The sequence below is a fragment of the Polyergus mexicanus genome, unplaced genomic scaffold, assembly GCF_030449975.1.
Source record: "Polyergus mexicanus isolate NDT 795.1 unplaced genomic scaffold, iyPolMexi1.0 SCAF_19, whole genome shotgun sequence".
NCBI lineage: Eukaryota > Metazoa > Arthropoda > Insecta > Hymenoptera > Formicidae > Polyergus > Polyergus mexicanus.
The window spans coordinates 2,568,952-2,581,926 of record NW_027223339.1 but is presented as its reverse complement, the minus strand read 5'-3'; the positions used below and the strand labels follow the sequence as shown (position 1 = coordinate 2,581,926).

At 41.1% G+C, this 12,975-nt stretch overlaps 1 protein-coding gene and 1 long non-coding RNA gene across 20 annotated transcripts in view; one reads left to right on the top strand and one right to left on the bottom strand.

Moving 5' to 3' along the window:
- Window positions 1-12,975, bottom strand: part of LOC138941438 (uncharacterized) — a 116,012-nt gene that overhangs the window by 2,265 nt on the left and 100,772 nt on the right. The window contains exon 5 of the long non-coding RNA XR_011448168.1: window positions 905-1,029. This is a non-coding gene — a long non-coding RNA (uncharacterized lncRNA). The remainder of the gene's footprint in view (window positions 1-904; window positions 1,030-12,975) is intronic.
- Window positions 1-12,975, top strand: part of Zfh2 (Zn finger homeodomain 2) — a 313,903-nt gene that overhangs the window by 243,124 nt on the left and 57,804 nt on the right. The gene's annotated exons all lie outside the window — the stretch shown is intronic.

The window sequence follows — 12,975 nt, the reverse complement described above, 5'->3', positions numbered from 1 at the left end:
AACAAAATTTTTGAGTTTATCTCTCTCTCTCTCTCTCTGTAGCTAAAAATTTACTGATTCTTCTTTCTGAGTTGATGAGGGAACAAATTATATAGATTCAGCAAATGTTTTATATGAAATAGAAATGTCAAAATTAATAAAGCTTTGAATTAACAAACCCAAAATAAAATCAGGATCTAATTTCTATCATTGAATGTTGAATGTTAGAAGTCATTATACGAAAGTACTAGGAATATACCACAAAATTGCCGATATATCATATATCGCTCGAGATTGAAATTCTTAGGTCTGTAGTACCACGTAACTCGCGGTCAACCATCCATCGTCGCGACCTTGAAAGAGGGAACCTCGGATAGACTAAGGTAAAGAGGCACACGTAGAGCCGAGTAGTATAACGTGGATGCCTATACCTTATCCGGGCTCCGCTGACGACCGCAGATCGCAACAAACCCCCGCGACTCACCGACGGGCTTGTCGGCGGTGGTCGACGGTGGTTGATGTTGTTGTCTGAATTATACTCTGATTATACTGCGCGCGTACGGCGGGCATGATTAAACATTAAATAACGCCATTATACGCGCCGGGTAAAGAGAGGAGCGAGCGAGGCGCACGAGACGCAAAACGCCCCGTGCGAGATGAGGACGACGAGGACGAAGATGCGAGGGAACGAAGAGAGGGCACGGCGAGAGATCCCTCCTCCCTCTTGCCCCTCTTCCCTTCTCGTCTACCCCGGGTGACCGCGGCCGCTCGTGTCCTCCTACGAGTCGAGGATTAGCTTGTAATTCTCTTCGCGAAGGCGCGGCGCGCTGACTCTCTAGCTCTGCGGCCGCTCGCCTAACCAGAAACAGGAATGCCAAGAAGCGTAATTAGCTATTCGCCCGCGAGAGGAGCCTATTTGCTTTACCGCATTCCACACCACCATTCTCGACGGGCGAAACTGGTCGCGGAACGATCCTCGTGCCAAGAGTCGACTAACGAGAGACTGGCAGGATTCATCTCGCATCCTTCCGATATTCTCCCCTGCCCCCCCTTAAAAAAAAAAAAAAAAAAAAAAATTATATAATTTGATAAAATGATAAATTTTAATTAAGTCGAAAATTTTCTCGATGATTTGTTTATAAGTGAAAATCGTTCGCGTATAAGTTTTTAATAAAGATTAGAAAGTAATTAATTAATTAATTAATTAAAAACAAGCTATATTATACCTCAATGTACAAATCTCCATTTAAGTCAACGATTGATTAATTTAAACTTTTTAATGATTTAATTTAAAAGATACGAGACGTGTAAAATATAACAGTTGTCACAAAAAAAAAAAAAAAAAAAAATGGATAGAACAATATTACAAAAGTTTAACCGTGTGTAAAATATTTGAACCTATCGCTTATATCGACTCGATCGTGGAAAAGACATTTTCAAGTTATGACACGGAAGGAACCATCAGGCCTCATCGTCGCGAGCTGTACGTGACGTCGGCACATAGTCGTTCACCATTTTGCCCGCAGCTGTCTATACCGTAAATACGGTTAGTTACAGACAGACCTCGGTACCGCGTGACCGAGAGCGACGAGAATTACAAAATAACTTTGCGAACGATTTGAACGGGCCGCTTTTGTTCTTATCACCGAGGGTTGGTGTCAAGGAGAGGGCAAAAAGGGGGATCGTGACACTTTTAACAGCGTGGAAGACACTCAACGGATCGGTTTCGTTCAATAACGCTGTTTCGCGAGATAATACCTGACGGTCTCCCGCTAGGATATTCACGTGTCGGGAATATTCTCCGAGTAATTTGTTCCTCGCGCTGGAAATTCAGAATTGCGAGTCGCCTCTTAAACAATCAGATAGTACAGTATTTTGATAACGACACGTGATTATAGGGTACGAGTATTTCTAAGAGGCAAATGCCTTCAGAATAGATGCGATTTTAATCGATTAATTTTTCATGTTATTATGTTATTACAATATTATGTATTGTGATTTGTATAGAAAGTTTTACTATACATTCTGAAGATTTATAAATAACAATATTTTTCGTCTATATTTCTAAATTAAAATTCTAAATGTATTATTTCTTGCTTATTTCTCTTATAAATAAAATCATTATCTATAAATATAGGCTTCTGTCCATAAATATAATTAATCGTTAATTAATCTAGAATATCGGTACAATCTAATATGATAGCAATTAGTGGTTCGAAAGTCGGTACGCGAAAAATCGTAAATGATCGTCGACGTTTCTTTCTTGCCTTGTTGTCACGATCCGGGTATATGCGTCGCTTAGTCCCCGACAATTTTCAACCGCTTTTACGTCGACCGTGTCCCTTTCCTCGGCGCTACGAGAAACCTAACGATCCGCCGTGCTGTCGTCCTAACTCGCTTATAATAACTCCACGGGCCGGTAATGACGATCTGGTCGCCGCATTATTGTTTCTGCGGCAGGTTGCCCGCACGTTCCTCTCGACAATTATTTGGATAATTCACCGTCGCCGTTATTGCGACGCCAGTGTGACATAAGATCGTAAATTATATGCCAGAAAAAAGATGGACGGAGTACCTCGATACATGGTATCTCGTTGAAGAAAAAAAACATGCAAAATAAATTTAAAGGAATCTTCTGTCCCTCACGATTATCACGGAGTATGATAAGAAATAGTTGTATACGTAGGAAGTCAGAACTAAAAGATAAAGTAGTAATTGTTTAAACAAGACGGACTTTCATTGTTGAGGAGAAAAATCGAATTTAGAGCTGCGAGAAATTTTCTCCACGTGTTTTTAGGACAACTTGCATTTAATTTATATAATTTGACAATACTTTTACAGCGAACTATATATGTGAACTATATCGCGACGTGCATGCGAAAGTATAGGCGCAAGAGAGCATGTTAAAAAACGTGCTCCTTTTCACACCAGGATCATAAAAAGAAATCTTTCTTGGACGTAAGTCATCCGCTAGACAGAAGAAAGGAATTAAAGATGGTTCTGATTGCCGTTGGATCGCGGCCAGAGACGCGCCAGACGTAACTAAGTTTTTTCGAGCTTCCCGTCGTCGATAGGAGATTCGAAGGCGGGAAGGGGGCTCCGTATATTAGGAATTCATATCTCCGTTGGAGGTTGAGGGTGGGTGGGAAAGCCGAGGTTTCTCAAGTGTGATCAATACGAACTCATTCTTACCAACAGCGATGCTCAACCACGAGAAAAAAAAAAAGGAAATCTTAAATACGAAAGTTGCGTGTTTCTCGACAAATAAGCCGAAGAAAACGGCGATCTTGTGAAGTAAAACGAATCCTTCCTGCGAAGTTGACAGATTAGCTTGGCAAGGTTGTGACACTCTTATCAAACAAAAGAATTATTACTCGACGCTAACGATGAGGCCGGAAATGTTTTATAGCCCGTATTAATAACTGTTATTTCACGATCAATCATTTTAACGACATTTCACTGATGACCGGTTTGTAACCAAAGCCGGTTAACTCCAGTCTTAATTTAACTAATTTCTTGTCTCTTCTTTTTGCGTCTCTCCCCCCCTGTTCCGGATATATTAGACGTATATTTTGATTGAATCCGTTAAATCAAAGTTCAGAATCAAACTTAATATTCGTGAAAATGAGCAAGTTTATTATACAAATTAATTAATAAGCCACCGCTTCTTAACGGTGTGAATTTAATCACAGGGATATGAGAACTATCGCTAAGATATTTTTCGCGCTTCTATAGAATCTTCCGTTCTTCTGAATAACCGAAATTCGAGTGAAACGAACTTGTAGACATACATTAATAACCCGAAGATGCGTATCTCGCGTATATAGTATATATATATCCCACCCTCGGAATGATAGAGAAATACATCCCTTATATAAATGTGTACGAATATGGAGCTTACTGAAGAAAATCGAAAACATTACGTCGTATCAATCCATTCTGCTCATTTCCAAAGTATTTGCTCTCGATCTCCAATTTTCATTCCTCTAGCCTTACATGATACATTGATACAGAAACACACACACCCACAATTTTCAAGAGATTCGTCTTCTCTTCTTAAATAAGAATATAAATGCTAAATATATTTACATTTTAATTTACGTAACAATATTATTTCTTATTTATTAGCGGCAACTTTGCACTACGCAATATGACAACTTGACGGTTGAAATTATTACGATATTCTCTTTGAGCTCTATCATTATTTGACCCGAGCATCTACCGCATGCGAAACACTAGCCGTAATCATCTAATGTCACTAATTTCGATACCTTATCGCTCGAGAGAGAAATTAACGAGCGTACGGCGATCCGTTTTATTAGCCGAGGCGGCGCGCGCGTCATAAATTATTAGCATTATCGTTAAGGGCGCGAAAGGAAACATTCCAGCGAAAGGGGAGATATATCCTCCGTGACCATCGCGGCCTCTCACATACTCGCGGTCCCTTGAATGCGCGCCTAACGTATAACTAGAGCATTCAAAGTGCAATTTGCAGAAACCTCCAGAGCCAAGTTCAATTCTCCACGCTCAGGCGGATCTCGCGCGGGTATCAATGTAATCCTGTAATCACGCGCGCTTATAAAGACTCGCGATCGAAATAATTGCATCGCATATATTATACCGAAATCCTATCAAATATGAAAATTTTAAACGTATGTACGTCGTGATGCCTAGTAGATTCGTTTTCAGGATGACTGTCAGCACTCTGCGATCATTCGCTCGACACGTTAGCGCTTTGTTTATGTTCGCAGGCGGCAAATAGAAGGAAAACATTTGTTTTTTATAGATAGCCTCATACGTCTGTATCTCGTGATGACAGCCGGGTTTGTTGGCATTTATGGTCTCGCGACATATTATCAGGCGAACGATTAATTCAATGCGACATGGATCTTTATAGAGAAAACTAAAAAGTTATAAGTATGTATTCGGAAAGATATAAATAGAGAATATTCTATTTCGATAATCTGGAGAAAGAAAAATGAAGATAACTTTTGTTTCTAAAAATACCAAATTGATAAAATATATAATATTTTAAACATTACACATATTAATTTATATTCAATAAGTCGGAGTTTTTTAAATATTTTTCTATGTACATTTAATTATTTACAAAGTAAATAACTTTATTATCTTAAAAGTATAATATTCTTCATACATAATAATGACTGTAATGATTTTAATTTCTTTTAATAAAAACTAGCATCAAATTAACGAATAAAAATAACAATGAAAAGGAAACATAAATAAACTTATATCAGAAACTCTACAAAATTCTAAATAGAAAAAAAATAATAATGATAATAGAAAATAATGGATGATAGAGAAATTTAATAACGGTTCGTAAAAGAATAAAGAAGGGAGGCTGTGGAGATCATGGTAGGAAAGAGAGTCATTTACTCGGCCATTTTCATACTCTCTCACCTTATCCTTGGTTTTTTTCTTTCATCGGATCGCACGGGGATCTACCCTTGCCTGTAATCTCGATAATACCATCGTATAAGGCATTCTTTCTCTCTCTCTCTCTCTTTTGGTACACTACGCTTTACAGCCCGTAGACATCGAAATCCTGAGTAGTTAAGGTATCCCGGTCTGAATAGTCAATAAGATTCCGCGGGGCACGCGAGACTCGCGCGAACCACCGTGTGAATTCGAAAATGGAACGCGTTGGTCCCGATTCCCCTTTTACGAGCGGTCAAACACCTCCACTTCCCGGTTATAAGATAATCAAACAGGATATGTTTATTATAAGTTTGTGAAACTGGTTTCAGATATTTTTTCGTGGTTTACAAGCATAAGTAGAAAAAAATGTCAAAAATTTTACACTGCAACACACATTTTGATATTTCGATACTAAATATTTTTGTAATTAAATATCACAATTTTTTTTTTACATTCTTAGAGTATATAAATACTATTTATATTTCTAAGCGAAAAAAAAAAAAAGATTATCTTATTTAAAATGTACAACAAGATAGAATCTCATCGTCGCTACGGTTCTGAACGTACCGAAGGCTGTAATCGAGCGAATATTGATGGCTCACTACAATTACTTTGACATACATATAGTACCGATGTAATTACCTATAATTTTTTTTATGCATCTCTTGTATTGCAAGCACTAAATGATGAATGGTGCGGTAGCAGCTGAAGAAGATTCTACTTCGTTTATTCAATTAGTTTATAAAAATAGACTTTCTGTCAGTTGGCGATATTTAAATCCGCGAATAATAATGAATTTTGCGATACGCATATATCCTTATGCATTCGGGCGAAATATTTTTCACTTAAATATGCCCTTTTTTATTTAAATTAAACGCGAAGCAATGACGATCGGATCACATATATTTGCAATTTCTTTTATCGCGCGGTAGAACGAATTAAAAAGAAGTCGAGCATAAAGGGAAGCAAGTTCTTGTTCTGTTGACATTGTCGAGTACTCGCTTAAACATAGTTGGACCTAACAAGGAAAAAAAGAGGGGTTTTCGAGGGATTCCGAGCAAGCATTGCCTATCGACGTTATTATACGCGAGCCTGGAGGGGAAAAAAAAAAAAAAAAAAAAGCGACAGCGACGCTCGAGTTGAAAGAGAGCTCCCCCTCTAAACACGATCAAAAAGAGGACGCGATCGCTAATAATATCGGTGGAAGCCCAAGAATCCGCAAAGAGGCACTCGTCTGCGTGGCGAGCCGCCCGTAAATCTGCCGGCGTCACTGGCTTGAATATTCCGAGACCCTACAGCTTTGTCTGCCGATCCATCCGTCCGTCTCTCCATCCGTTTTAACATTTTATGTGCGATTATCGACGCATGTGAAACCAGCGAAAATATACTGACGAAAGCAAGGATGGAAAGGAAGGCCGCATTATCGAGTATTTAGCAAAGAGCAAAGAGATAACTTGAAAGTATGTAGATTTTATTAAATTGTAATTAGTAATTTTTTAATCATATAGATTTTATAGAGATATATTGCCAATCAAAGTGTTTCGATATCAAAATATCTATTATTATTTTAATTTTAAAATCTTATTTTTTTTAATAACATAATGAAAAACGTATAAATATTATTCACGTGATATGAATACGGGCTTCTCAGAAAACATTGGATCATCTTTTCCATTTTTCTTATATCTAATTTTTATATCAAATTTTCCATTATAATGTATTTGGATTTGATATACTTTAAGTCATCGTCAAATCATTAACAATAGCTATAAAGTAGCTGGGATTACTATATTCTTAGTATCAAGTATAACCGAATACAATCTGGCTTAAACGTCATAAGTGGAAAGAATAGTTATCATCGACAAAGACCTTCTATCAGAATGATAAAAGTGCGAATAATCAAGACGATGGATCAGGATGAGACCCCCCAATTACCACGCTGCTCAGGGATCGCTCGTCAATCCGCGATCTGCGGATCAGCGTCAGCTGATCGCGCGTCGAACAGCACAACACGTTTTATCGTCGTCGTCACCGCCGCTGAGTTGAACGAACCTAGGCCACCTAGCCGGCGATAAGTGTGTAGTATAGTCACCAGCTTCTTCGATCGAATGCCGATGAAGCTCATGCACGGTCTCTCTCTCTCTCTCTCTCTCTCTCTCTCTCTCTCTCTCTCTCTCTCTCTCTCTTTCATCACGCTCGGGGTGGAATTTGGCGCGCGCGAAAAATTCGCGTCAACGGGGGGGGGAGGGGAGGGGAGGGGGCAGCGAGAACGGATGAAGGCCTGAGGGGGGTAGCGTATGGGGGAAACCGTCGGCTACGCCCCTGAAAAGAGGTGGTCGCCATCGACGGTAGGAAGGAAGCGCAAATACCGGGATTGGTTCTCGCGTACGCGAGACAGAACTCCGAGGTCTCGGTACGCGACGTAACTCCTTCTTCTCCTCATCGAATTCTCCTTCTCTACAGTCGCCGCCGCCGCCGCCGCCGTCACCGCCGCCGATCCTCCGCCACCTCCGCCACCCCCTTCTCTCTTTCCTGGACCGCGCATCTTGGTGGGGACAGATTCGCGCTTCGCGCGCTACGAACTTACGTTGCGCTATACGTTTCTCTGTTCACTTACACACCGTTTCCCTCGCCTACCGCTCGGAGAAGCCTCGAAGACTTGGGATTGACAGAAAAGGGGCGACCGAGAATGCGAGAGGAGCATTAACCCTTTAACCCTCGCGCGTCAACCCCTTTTCGCGGGATATTAATCATTGTAGAATTAAACCGTCTCATAGTCGAGACGATAAATTGTGCCACTCCATCGTTCTTCGGCAAACTCGGGTTGAGATAAATGGCTTTACAACGAACATGAAACGAATCGAACGACTTTTAGTGTCAGGGAAAGGTACGCCGCATTCTGATTAGAGTAAACGAAATAATTGCAAATGAAGAGCAGAAATTCAAATTGGAGAGTTCAGATTTCAATGTCTTTAATTTCTCTCGGCAGGGATACAATGAGAGATATCCGTATTGAATAGTTTATAACTCCTCTAACGACTACTAATGGCTGATGCATTACCGATGAAAGATCTTATGTCCACACGAAAAGAAAATGATGTGAAACAGCAGTCGCCGAGATATCGATAGTCGTGTTTCTTTTTCCTCGGTCTTGTAAGGCTTACCGGTCCGCTGATATTTCCAAGCGATCATATAGGGAATAATGTATCTATAATATATCGAAATGAAAGGAGATATTGCCGCTTCTATCGTGTTTCTATCGAGGCTCGTGAGAATCGTTAATACGAGACGCATCCTCCGGAATGGAACGTCATTCCGTCGTAATTAAATTAATAAAATTCGCTGACACGTGGATTATTGGCTCGCCTCCGCGCGCATATCGAAATCTCTTGTGCAAATGTATAATCAAAGTTCGCCTTCCATGCTGATTGGCTGATCGGATTACGTCGAGCGATGCTAAGTAAGCATTCACGACAGGTAATTACGACTACCTGTAATTTTCTCCGCAATTACCTCAACAATGTACGATGCTAATACGAGGGAATGATGATGCGCGAGGTCACGAACGTTTAGAAAATATTAGCGTTCGTGGATGAACAAGGGATGGTAAAATAACTCACAAGAATTTTTGTAAAACGGAGGTAAAAGGGGGATGTTCCGATGTGCGTCTCCCCTGCTACTTTATTAAGCACAAAGACTGTCCCCCTACCTCGAAGACGGTCTCTCACAAACTAGATTACGATCTCCGTTTCCCCGTCACGCCGTCGGCGACAAAGTACCTTCGTTTAGAGACAGCGAGACGGCGGCCGTTGAAAACGCGGCGCGGAATAGGGCGACCCGGCCATTGTTCGCCGGCCGGGACCCCGGCAGGAATGAGAGATTTCTGGATGCTGTAACAATTTGGATCCTAGAACACCTGGTCGGGTGGCACTGTCTCGCGATCACGCGGCGAGAATAATGCAGCCAAAGGGAGAAAAGAGAACCTTCCAGCACACCCCCGATATACGACGGAAGCGCAGATGACAAAGCGTTTTCTCGCCCGAAACGCAACACAAAGGGCTCTCCCGATTCCCGAGATTACCCGGGGTGCCCTGAAGAAGGACAGAAGCGCGTAGAAGGAGACACGATGCTCGTCTGAGGATCTCGTATTCCACCGTCGATCCTCTTAATGCGTGCGCGGGTGTCGAATGGCCCGCTCGCGCACTCAAAGTTTTTTTAACAATTGTCAGGGAGAAAGAGAGAGAAGCAGAATTATGCACCGATTATGCGCATTGATTATGGCTGGAAATCGGCGACGACACGCCCACTCGAGTCTATTTTCCTAGCGGTTCTTAAAGGATGCTCGGTGAAAATTGAATCTCGCATAAATTACTCGAAGCTCCTCGAACAGCCGGAAGAAGTATCAGATCGAGCGCTATCGGAATATACGAGATACATACCAACTACGATAAGCAGCCCTAATTGCATAAAAAATATAGCCGCGGAGATAGTGTTTCGGGTTCTAGCTCAAATGCAGTCAGAAGCTGATCCTCTGCCGTGTCGCCTAGCGAGCGGGAAGAAATTATAATTGAGTTCGAGATTAAAGGTTTGTCCTTATTATGCTCGACAGCGTATAGGGCAGAGGCTCAAAAAGAGCGGGGCCCCGAGTGGCGGGAGGGATTCAGTTTTTACCGGCCCCCCCGTCGGGCACGGAGTCAACCGTCAGCCCGAGATCTTGATGTATCTCCTCCACCCGAGCCTACCCGTTGGCTTTTCATTCGGCCGGTCCTGCCTCCATTTATATCGCATTACGAGATTCAGCTCCTTGGAATCCGCCGAGAGAAGACTGCCCAAGAAACCGAGATCTTCTGCTTCCCTTGTCTGTCCTGGCCGGTGGCACTCTTGCGCACCATCTTCGAGGTGAGCCAGGTCAGGATCACCAGTTGCAAGTAGGATTTAATTATAATGAATTATAGGTATTTATTGATTTCAACTCACGACGAGAAATATTGCCGCGAAAGATTACGTTTTTAATAATGCATTTTGGGTACCAAAAATCATCTGCAATATTCATGTTTTATAAAAATATAAAAGCTATTGAAAAGATGTTTCTTAATGTTGTAATAAATAGATAAATATTTCTTATTGAGTAACGATCGGATTTAAAATAATATATTATACTGATTAATTTTCAACCAATCTCCAAAAAGCTCTCATTCGAATTTATTGTGTTAGCGATATTGAGATATTTATAAATATTTTGCGCCAGGTAATGATCCATGTGCTGAAAAGTTTTGTTACTTCTCATTTCTCGAAGCAAATGTTCTCTTCGCATTAACGTAATGACACTTCGTAACGGCGACGACACTATTATTCTCGAAGTAACAGGCTCACCGCCAGTGATCAAGATGAGTTTAATGATCATCCACGGATTGTCTTTGGGGCGTTACGAGTCGAGGTAAATTGGATCCCAATTTTAGCGCCATGACAAATGACTCCGCGAGGAATGTTTAATGCGGTACCATCTGTGCTCCGGGCTGGTGCAGGAAGCAAAACGTGATGTTTTGCATCGAAAAAAAGAAAAAAAGGGAAAGAGAGAGAGAGAGAGAGAGAGAGAGAGAGAAGTTGCAAGAGGAACTGAATAACGAAAAAAAGAGATAATGCGAGCAAAATTGATAATGCCGCCGGATGTAAACCATTACGTTCCCATTCCATGCTTTTCTCTCTCTCTCTCTCTCTCTTTTTCTTGTCTACTCAAATTTTGGCGATGGTATCTCAGCCAAGAGGGACGCGCGAAATCGATTCGCGCCTCGATATTTTCTTAAAATGCGAGTACAAAAATCGCGAGGTCCACGTTTGCTAAACCGGTTTGCAAAAACGACGACGTAATGGCAGGCAACGAACGAGGGTGAACTTTTTGTTCGCGAATTTTAATCTACCTTGTTTTGTATCACGACGCTCGCTATCAGAAACCTGTTAATTTGCTGTCAACGCACAACGGGATGATCATTTTCTGTCGTTGCTTAGAAAAAAAGTCGTCCTTCTTGCTATTGAAAATAATAAAGATAAAAGTTGAAATTATGTTAAGATCCTGTATTGTGCGATGCGATCAATAATATTAAATAATATTAAAAATTAGTTAATTTTCATTAGCAATATTTAATTATAAAAATAATCGTCCGTCCTTCTCCCTCTTCGATACCGGTTATTAACGCTTTTCGTATATTACTAAAGAAGGAAAAGTAAAAATACAATTAATAAATCGTTATCATTAACGTCTCTTCTTGCGTATGCGAGTGAAATCTATAAACCTAACGTGAAATGCAACTTGTATGCGTCAAGGTAATTCAGAGTCCATCGGATCGACTCGGCAGCTGCATTGTTTTTCTTCAGAATTATATCTGAGCCCGCGCGATGAGGTGAGGTCAGGGACGCGAGATGAGGATTCATGATTGGAGCGGTCCGCACGATTCTTTCGAGCGTTCGCGATGCTCTAACGCAGAGCGTAGGAAGCGAACTGTTGAGCGATGAGAAACAACGGTTAACATTCGCATGTAAGATGCCACGAAATTCTCATTTCATTGTCTTAGAATTCAGCGGGACTTGGTTACGCGCGAATCTGCCCGCGACCTGTGCCGTGTGTGATTTACGCGGTGTTTATACTTATTTATATTTCGAACGTTTAGTTCATACCGCGATGATCTATGCCCTCGCATTAACTGAGTCTTGTTAAACAGGGCCCCGGGGCCAATGGTTGGACGATTCTATGGTTCGGGGTACCGGGTGTGTTCCCTTCCTCTTGCCATCCTCGACCGACTTCTCCTTGTCTCTTTCTTTTGCTGCCCCTCTTTCTCTCTCCTTTCTCCGCGCTTCTCATCCGACCTCCCTCGTCTCTCTCTTCCCTTTGTGTCCTCTCGCCTCGCAACGCTGACCGCGCTCCATGACCTGACCCTTCATAAACTAGGGCCCAACTGTGCTATATTTTAAATGCATATAGACGTAGGCGTGCATGCGCGTTAGAATAAATACAACAAGTACCGGAGCGCGAAGTATCGGTTCGGGTATAAACGCGGGCCCTCCGACACCTCGTTCGTCCCGTAAAAAAAGACCGCGAGGAGAAGACCCCGAGAGTAGCCTCCCCTTCCCCGCTTTCATCGCCAGCGGGCACCGTATGCGCGGGTTCGGACATCCTAGGCATTCCAAAGGAGCTGAGCCTCGCAAAGCTTGTCTCTAAGAAACGTTACAGCTACGACCAAGAGAAAGAGGAAAAAAATATTGATTAAAAAAATTAATGGTTTTTATAACTTTCCTTCATGAACTTTACGAATGTCGCACCTTGAGAATTTAATATAAAATATTAGTTTATTAATTTTAATTTCTAATATAGATATATATGATGATTACATTTGTGCGTGGTATTATTTGACTATCGGAGAAAATAATTTAGCACAGTTTAAAAATAAATATATTATATTTAATATTATAATCATTTTATTATTAGTAATTTAAACATGCATTATTATATACATATATTAGATGAACATTCATATACATTGTATAGAATTTATTTTTAATAAA